The sequence below is a fragment of the Arachis hypogaea genome, chromosome 16 (genome assembly GCF_003086295.3).
Source record: "Arachis hypogaea cultivar Tifrunner chromosome 16, arahy.Tifrunner.gnm2.J5K5, whole genome shotgun sequence".
Classification (NCBI taxonomy): domain Eukaryota; kingdom Viridiplantae; phylum Streptophyta; class Magnoliopsida; order Fabales; family Fabaceae; genus Arachis; species Arachis hypogaea.
The window spans coordinates 107,502,059-107,511,110 of NC_092051.1; the positions used below are offsets into that span (position 1 = coordinate 107,502,059).

The 9,052-nt window shown below is 39.8% G+C and overlaps 1 non-coding gene across 1 annotated transcript; it reads left to right on the forward strand.

Moving 5' to 3' along the window:
• The first annotated feature begins 6,367 nt into the window (after positions 1-6,367).
• On the forward strand, positions 6,368-6,471 carry LOC112760144 (small nucleolar RNA R71). Its single transcript, XR_003180596.1, has one exon. It is a non-coding gene; the product is annotated as a small nucleolar RNA R71 (small nucleolar RNA).
• The last annotated feature ends 2,581 nt before the right edge of the window (positions 6,472-9,052 follow it).

Genomic DNA, 9,052 nt, shown 5'->3' on the forward strand with positions numbered 1-9,052 from the left:
AAAAGGGCTACAGCAAGCAAACTTTCCCCTTTGTTTGTTGTGGGTTGCGCCTCACCGCAGGCACTGAATGGATGAAATGAGTGGAGATCTTCCTTCCCGTTGTTAATTACCAAGAACTTCGTTGCCACTAGTGGCGAAGAAAAATTCGACCATCCTACCCAAAAACAACTCGGAACCTAAAGAGAGTTCAGTCCACAAGAAGCAGGCAGAGCTTTAGCCATTGGACTACATCCATCTATCCTACCTAACAGTAACCCCCTTTTGTTCGTTCTTCGAATGTGATGCGCATAAACTTGTTATGCTACGATTTAGGAAATTGCACGATCGGCAAAATTCCTTCCGGCAAGTGCACCGGTTATCGTCAAGTAAAAACTCACAATAGAGTGAGGTCGAATCCCACAAGGATTGGTTGAGTGAGCAATTCGGATTAGAAGTGTGTTCTAGTTGAGCGGAATCAAGATTTAGATGAGAATTGCGGAATGTAAAATTGGCGGGAAACGTAAATGACAAGAAATTTAAATGGCGGAATCTTAAATTGCATGAATTAAAGAGCAGAAGCTAAATTGCTGAAATTAAAAGGGAATGGGGGTGATTGGCATGAATTGAGTTGCAGAATGTAAAGAAAAAGTGGAAATCAGAAATGGGAAATTCATTGGGTAATAGGAGATATTGAGATCTCCGAATCAAAACATGTTTATCTCTTCCTCGACCAATGCGTTCATTGAATTTTGCTTGGCAATCTTATATGATTGGATCCCAATCCCTTGGCTCACCAATTCTCTCTAAAACAAACAAATTCCCAATCCCTTGGTTTAAATGTTCATAAGAAGAGATGATGCTCGATCACTGATTATACCACACAGTTTCATGAACCACAATTTGGTAGGATTACATGTCACAATATCCATCCAAACCCCAATCCAATTCACTGTGAGAAAGCTTCTCTAGCATGAATCCTCCATTCCTTTCCCAAGGTTCCGAAGGATTCCAATTATGGGTAGTTTCTTTCCCAAGACAACTACCCAATGAATTAGATCGAGAAGCTTTCTAACAAAATTCAAGAGAAAAGATTGAAGAAGAAGATAAACTATTATTGATTCATTGAATTACAATAGAGCTCCCTAACCCAATGAAAGGGGGTTTAGTGAGTCATAGCTCTGAATTCAATTACAAAGATATGAAAACTAGCTAAAATGAATAGTCCCAGTTCTTCCTAACTTAAATTCTATCCTATTTATACACTTTCTATATTGAGCTTCTGTTATGTTTCTTGGGCTTTGAGGCCTCTCCCTGCTTTCCTTTTGCTTTGGGTTTATGATCCATAATCTTGATGAGGCTGCTGATCCAAATTCTGTAACATTCATTGAGCCAACTTAGTGATAATCAAATAATAATACATGACTCAACAAATTGAAATTTCAGACTCATCAATCCTTCAGGCCCAATCCCATAAACCATGATATTCAATTGGGTTTCATGCCAGAGTAAGTTTAAGTTAATGTTTGTGCTTAAAGACTAACTTAAACCGCAATATTTTTGGCCCAGAAACCTTTTCCAAGAGTGGCGTTTAAGTTGCAGTTTAAGCTTAAACTGCAGCTTAAACGCCAGACACTTCCAGTGAAGCCTTTTGTAGAAGCACGTTTAAGCTTCAGTTTAAGGTTAAACTGAAGCTTAAACGTGGAAATGGAAGAAGGCAGCCCTGGAGAGTCATGTAGTCGAACACGTTTAAGCTTCAGTTTAAGGTTAAACTGAAGCTTAACGTGGAGATAGGAAGGGCAGCCCTGGAGGTCGAACACGTTTAAGCTCCAGTTTAAGGTTAAACTGGAGCTTAAACGTGGAAGAGGAGAAAGGTAGCCCTGGAGGTGTCGAACACGTTTAAGCTCCAGTTTAAGGTTAAACTGGAGCTTAAACGTGGAAATGGAGAAAGCAACCCTGGAGGAGAAACTTGGTCGAAACACGTTTAAGCTCCAGTTTAAGGTCAAACTGGAGCTTAAACGTGGAAGTGGCTCCCTGGTGCTTTTCCCCTTTCTGGCGTTTAACCTCCAGTTTAAGGTTAAACTGGAGGTTAAACGTGGAACTTCCCCCCTTGGTGCTCTTCTCACTTCTGGCGTTTAACCTCCAGTTTAAGGTCAAACTGGAGGTTAAACGTGGACATGCTTCTTTGGTGAGACTTCCATTCTGGCGTTTAACCTCCAGTTTAAGGTTAAACTGGAGGTTAAACTTCAATTCCAGCATTTCTTAGCCTTCATGATTCTGGCGTTTAAGCTCCAGTTTAGGATTAAACTGGAACTTAAACTCCACATGTGATATTCAAGCTTCCTTTATTGACTTTGTTGCTTCCTTGCCTAGCCTCTTCTTCCCTGAAATCATCCAAACAATTGCATCAAAGTCTTGCACAATTTCATGAGAAATCTTCCATTCATAGCATTCAAGTAATATAACTAAAACTCATGGAATTTGCATCAAAATCATATTGTTTGGATGGTTCATTGCTTTGTTATTCTTTTAACCATTCTTGGTTACTTTAAGCTCAAGAAAATGCATAAAACCACTAAAACTAACAGAAAAATACTAGTGAAACTAGCCTAAGATGCCTTGGCATCACAACACCAAACTTAATACTTGCTTGTCCCTAAGCAAGTCCTGAGTTATTTAAGAAGAAAGTATGAAACAGAAAGCAATTACATTGGCTATATTAGCAAGCATTTGAAGTTCCTCAGAAGGGTTTTATGCAGAAAGTTGCAGCATCACTTTTTCATTCTTATCAGGTAAGATTATCACTTTTTCATTGCATCCATCAAACACTGCTATGGCCTCTTGTTATTCTTATGTCCTTGGCACTTTTCTCTTCTTTGTTTTTCTTTTCTTTTTCTTAGAGCTCCTTTGCTCCTTGTTTGCTTGGTGTCATGTGTTGCACAAGCCTTTGGCATTTTCTTTTTCTTATCAGTGCACTACACATATCCACTTCAGGCATTTTAGTTCACATTTCTTCTTGAGACATTGGTGCCCATCACCTCTTTGTGTGACTAAATGTTTTGTATTTAGGTTGCTCTTGATAATGGACTTTTGGTTGATAATCCCGGGTTAGTTAACCCAAGTTACCAAGTGTTGAAACACTCCTCAGAACCTCTTCATCCAAGCATATCCTTAATACATAAACACCACAGGCATTTGTCTCAGAAGTTCAAACCATTGGTGCCTAGCTTATTTTTCTCAATTTTCTTGCTTTTTGGTTGCCCTTTTTCAGTGGCTTTTTCTTCTTCTTTTCTTTCTTTTTCATGGCCAAAGACATTTATTCATCAAGATCCATAGACAGTTTTCAATTTCTACACAAAAAAATGATAATTCTACACTCTATTTCCAGTGATCTGACTTAAACAATCAAGCATGCATACCACCATTTAATTCTACTTGATTTGTCACTAATTGAGCCAAGTTACTTTTGTTCAAACTTTTCTTTTATTTTTGGAAACAGAACAAGCATGGCAAGCACTTGTTTAAGAAGGTGAAGTTATATCCAAACATCTAGGCATTCACTTTATTCAAAGCAATAAACAGACAAATATACTAAAAACTTCACATTCTAGAAAGATTCAACATTTACAGTTTAAACCAGAACAAGCATGCTTTTGTTTGCCCTTTTTAAAGAATTATCAAGGAACAATACCACCTTGTGAAATTCCTTGTTTTCTCTTTGTTTCCAGGAAACACTTTGATTTCTTCTTCTTCTCCTAATTGTTGCTTAATGTTTTAAGATTCTTGTTTCCTTTCCTGCAAAGAGTGATGAAGTTGCTTGCTTCTCAAGCACTTGAGTGGTTAGCTCAACTATGTGTGGGTAAGTATCTGAGTCTTAAGTTGGTGTGTGAACACCAAACTTAGTCTCCCACTTACTTCTCTGTTCTTTGAATCATTGAGTTCTCTTTGGAATGAAGTTGCTGCTAAGGGTTTTAAGCATTTCTGTGACTGCTTAGAATAGTTGTTCCTTTCATATAATTCAAAGGTTGTTGTGTTCAGTTGATCTTTATGGTGGAACACCAAACTTAGAGTCACACATTCCCCTTTGAATTATTGATCCACGAATTCATTGTTTGGTGTGAAACACCAAACTTAATTCTTTGCAATGCACAGAAACTACTTCACCCTTTTTATTGAAACAAATAAAAGAAACAGCAAAAGGGTATTACCTCAGGTTGGGTTGCCTCCCAACAAGCGCTTCTTTAACGTCACTAGCTTGACGGTTCTCCCTTGTTAGGGTGGATTGTAGTGCTTGACGTCTTCTCCTCTCACTATGAAAACGTCCCCACTTGATTCATTCATGACCTCTAAATGTTCCATAGAAAGAACTTTCCTGATTGTGAACACTTGAGGGAGCTGGGAAGGAATGGTTTTGAGGCCAGGTGGGATTGGCAGATAATGACTTGATATCACGTTATCTCCCGGAGAAAAACCTTCAGTGGGAATTTTCTTGTTTCTCCACCCTCTTGGCAATCTCCCTATCACTCTTCCCTTTCTCTTGAGGATTTCTTCATTGACCCTTATGTCAGGAGGATCCTTCTGATCTGTTTCCATTGATTCTTGTGGCTTTAACTCTTGCAACTCTTGTTTGCCTTCCAAGGACTGTTTTAGAGTTTCAGCTGCTGGATTACTTTCCTCCAAACACAGATGGCTACTATTATCCTTAGGCTTTTCAGGTTCTGGTTCAAGCTCAGATGCAGGTTTGAAAACTTTGAAAATGAGCTGTTCATCATGTATTCTCAGAATTAGCTCTCCTTGTTCTACATCTATGAGCGCTCTAGTAGTGGCTAGAAATGGTCTGCCCAGAATGATAGGGTGTAAGTAGCTTTCCTCCATGTCCACAATGACAAAGTCTGTGGGGAAGTAATAATCCCCCACTTTCACCAGCACATTTTCAACTACCCCTTCAGCTTGCTTCTGAGTTTTGTCAGCCAGTTGTATGATTACATCAGTGGATCTCACCTCATTCAGTTGTAGCCTCTTCATAAGAGTTAGAGGCATCACATTTATGCTAGCTCCTAGATCACAGAATCCTCTGTCAATTTTTGTTTCCCCTATGATGCAAGGGATATGAAAACTTCCTGGGTCCGTTTTCTTAGAGACTGTGTCCTTCTTGATGAGAGCACTGCATTCTTTGTTCATTGTTACCGTTTGTCCTCCCTTCAAAACTCTTTTCTTGCTCAACAATTCCTTTAAATACTTGATGTGTGTAGGCATTTGATGGAGAATCTCAAGGAAGGGAATATTGATATGGAGAGACTTAAATGTCTCTAAAAACCTTGAAGAGGTTTTCCCTTTTTCACCTCCTCCTAACCTCTGAGGAAATGGTGCTTTTGGTTGGTATATTTCCAGCATGCCTTTTTGCAGTTCCTTGGCTTGCTCAGTTCCACTTTCCTGCTTAACTTCTTCCACACCTTCCTTCAAGATTTCTGGCTCCTGCTCTGAGGGCCTGATTCCTTCTTCTTCTGAAACTTCCTTCAATATGGTGATGGCCTTGCATTCTTCCCATCTCACTCTCTTTTGTTCCCCTTTAGGATTCTTTTCTGTGTCACTAGGGAACACTGCAGTTGATTTGGCGGCCTGTTGAGATAGCTCTCCTACTTGAGACTCCATCCTCTTGAGTTTTTCACCATGGTTTCTTAAGGTAGCTCTCACATCATCCCTGAAGCTTTTCAATTCAGTTATGTCTTGACTCATGGTTGCCATCATTCCTTCTATCCGGTTTAATTGATCTTGAAATTGTTGGTTCGGATTAAGTTGGGTAGGTTGATTATTTTGGCCATGATATGATGGTTGGGAGTAAGTGTTTTGTGTGGCTTGGTATGATCTTTGGTTGGAGTTTTGGTATGTGGAATTGTTATGTTGGTTGTGGTTGTAAGGTTTGTGGTTTTGTGGTTGGGTTTGTTGGTTCCCCCACCCAAAGTTTGGGTGGTTTTTCCATCCTGGGTTGTAAGTGTTGGAATGTGGATCATATGATTGCCGTTGTTGGTTTCCCACATAGTTGGCCTCTTCCCAATCACCTCCTTCAATGCTTACTTCCTCTTGATCTTGTGTGTGTATTGCAGCCACTTGCTTTGTTTCTAATTGCCTGGTAAGCTCTGCTAGTTGCTTGGCAAACACCTTGTTTTGGGCTAGAATTGTATCAACATGGTTCAGCTCCATGACTCCCTTAGTGTTGTGTCTCTCTGATGCATAGTAGTACTCATTCTCAGCCACTGTTTCAATCACTTCAATGGCTTCTTCCACAGTCTTTTTCCTGTTCAATGAACCTCCTGATGAATGGTCTACAGCCTTCCTTGATTCATAAGACAGTCCATCATAGAAAATATGCAATTGCACCCAGTCATGGAACATGTCTGGTGGGCATTTCCTTGTCAAATCCTTGAATCTCTCCCATGCCTCGTAGAGAGTTTCACCATCTTGTTGTCTAAACGTCTGAACCTCAGATCGAAGCCTATTGACCTTTTGTGGGGGGTAGAAACGTGCCAGAAACTTGCTTTCCACCTCATCCCAGGTTGTTAGGCTCCCCCTTGGGAATGATTCCAGCCACTTAGCTGCCTTGTCCCTAAGTGAAAATGGGAACAAAAGCAGTTTATATGCATCTTCCTGGACTCCATTGGACTTCACAGTGTCACAAATTCTCAGGAATTTTGTGAGATGTTGGTTTGGGTCTTCATTAGCACTTCCACCAAATGAACAATGATTCTCCACAAGTGATATTAGCTGTGGTTTGAGCTCAAAATTGTTGGCCTGAATGGGTGGTTTCTGGATGCTGCTACCACAATTCCCAGAGGTTGGGTTTATGTATGAACTAAGAACCCTCCTCTCAGGAATGGCATTGTTTCCATCAGCTCTCTCATGGTTGTGAACTTCTCTATCCATGTTGAGATCTAAAGCTTCCTCAAAATTGTCCTCAGATTCTCCTTCAGATTCCTCTTCTCCCACTACTCTCTTCCCTCTTGCTTCCCTTCTAAGTCTATGAAGGGTCCTCTCTGGTTCGGTATATGGAGGAGTTGATGTCTCTCCTCTCCTACCTGTCATACAAGAACACAGCACAGGCAACAAACAAGTGAAATACTCTTGGTTAATGGAAGAGTATGGTTAGAGCAATTGAGGAATTAATTCAAACAGTTAGTGAGTCAGTGAGTTAGTTGCTTGAATTTAAAGGCATAAAGAAAGAAAGCATGTAACAGGGTGCAGAAATTAAAATTCAACAAGTAACTTGTACTGAATTAATCAAAACAAAAAAAAAAATGCTCAATCTAGTTAACTTCCAATTTGAGAATTGTCAATCGAAAACCAATCCCCGGCAACGGCGCCATAAACTTGATGCGCATAAACTTGTTATGCTACGATTTAGGAAATTGCACGATCGGCAAAATTCCTTCCGGCAAGTGCACCGGTTATCGTCAAGTAAAAACTCACAATAGAGTGAGGTCGAATCCCACAAGGATTGGTTGAGTGAGCAATTCGGATTAGAAGTGTGTTCTAGTTGAGCGGAATCAAGATTTAGATGAGAATTGCGGAATGTAAAATTGGCGGGAAACGTAAATGACAAGAAATTTAAATGGCGGAATCTTAAATTGCATGAATTAAAGAGCAGAAGCTAAATTGCTGAAATTAAAAGGGAATGGGGGTGATTGCATGAATTGAGTTGCAGAATGTAAAGAGAAAGTGGAAATCAGAAATGGGGAATTCATTGGGTAATAGGAGATATTGAGATCTCCGAATCAAAACATGTTTATCTCTTCCTCAACCAATGCGTTCATTGAATTTTGCTTGGCAATCTTATATGATTGGATCCCAATCCCTTGGTTTAAATGTTCATAAGAAGAGATGATGCTCGATCACTGATTATACCACACAGTTTCATGAACCACAATTTGGTAGGATTACATGTCACAATATCCATCCAAACCCCAATCCAATTCACTGTGAGAAAGCTTCTCTAGCATGAATCCTCCATTCCTTTCCCAAGGTTCCGAAGGATTCCAATTATGGGTAGTTTCTTTCCCAAGACAACTACCCAATGGAATTAGATCGAGAAGCTTTCTAACAAAATTCAAGAGAAAAGATTGAAGAAGAATATAAACTATTATTGATTCATTGAATTACAATAGAGCTCCCTAACCCAATGAAAGGGGGTTTAGTGAGTCATAGCTCTGAATTCAATTACAAAGATATGAAAACTAGCTAAAATGAATAGTCCCAGTTCTTCCTAACTTAAATTCTATCCTATTTATACACTTTCTATATTGAGCTTCTGTTATGTTTCTTGGGCTTTGAGGCCTCTCCCTGCTTTCCTTTTGCTTTGGGTTTATGATCCATAATCTTGATGAGGCTGCTGATCCAAATTCTGTAACATTCATTGAGCCAACTTAGTGATAATCAAATAATAATACATGACTCAACAAATTGAAATTTCAGACTCATCAATCCTTCAGGCCCAATCCCATAAACCATGATATTCAATTGGGTTTCATGCCAGAGTAAGTTTAAGTTAATGTTTGTGCTTAAAGACTAACTTAAACCGCAATATTTTTGGCCCAGAAACCTTTTCCAAGAGTGGCGTTTAAGTTGCAGTTTAAGCTTAAACTGCAGCTTAAACGCCAGACACTTCCAGTGAAGCCTTTTGTAGAAGCACGTTTAAGCTTCAGTTTAAGGTTAAACTGAAGCTTAAACGTGGAAATGGAAGAAGGCAGCCCTGGAGAGTCATGTAGTCGAACACGTTTAAGCTTCAGTTTAAGGTTAAACTGAAGCTTAAACGTGGAGATAGGAAGGGCAGCCCTGGAGGTCGAACACGTTTAAGCTCCAGTTTAAGGTTAAACTGGAGCTTAAACGTGGAAGAGGAGAAAGCCATCCTGGAGGTCGAACACGTTTAAGCTCCAGTTTAAGGTTAAACTGGAGCTTAAACGTGGAAGAGGAGAAAGGTAGCCCTGGAGGTGTCGAACACGTTTAAGCTCCAGTTTAAGGTTAAACTGGAGCTTAAACGTGGAAATGGAGAAAGCAACCCTGGAGGAGAAACTTGGTCGAACAC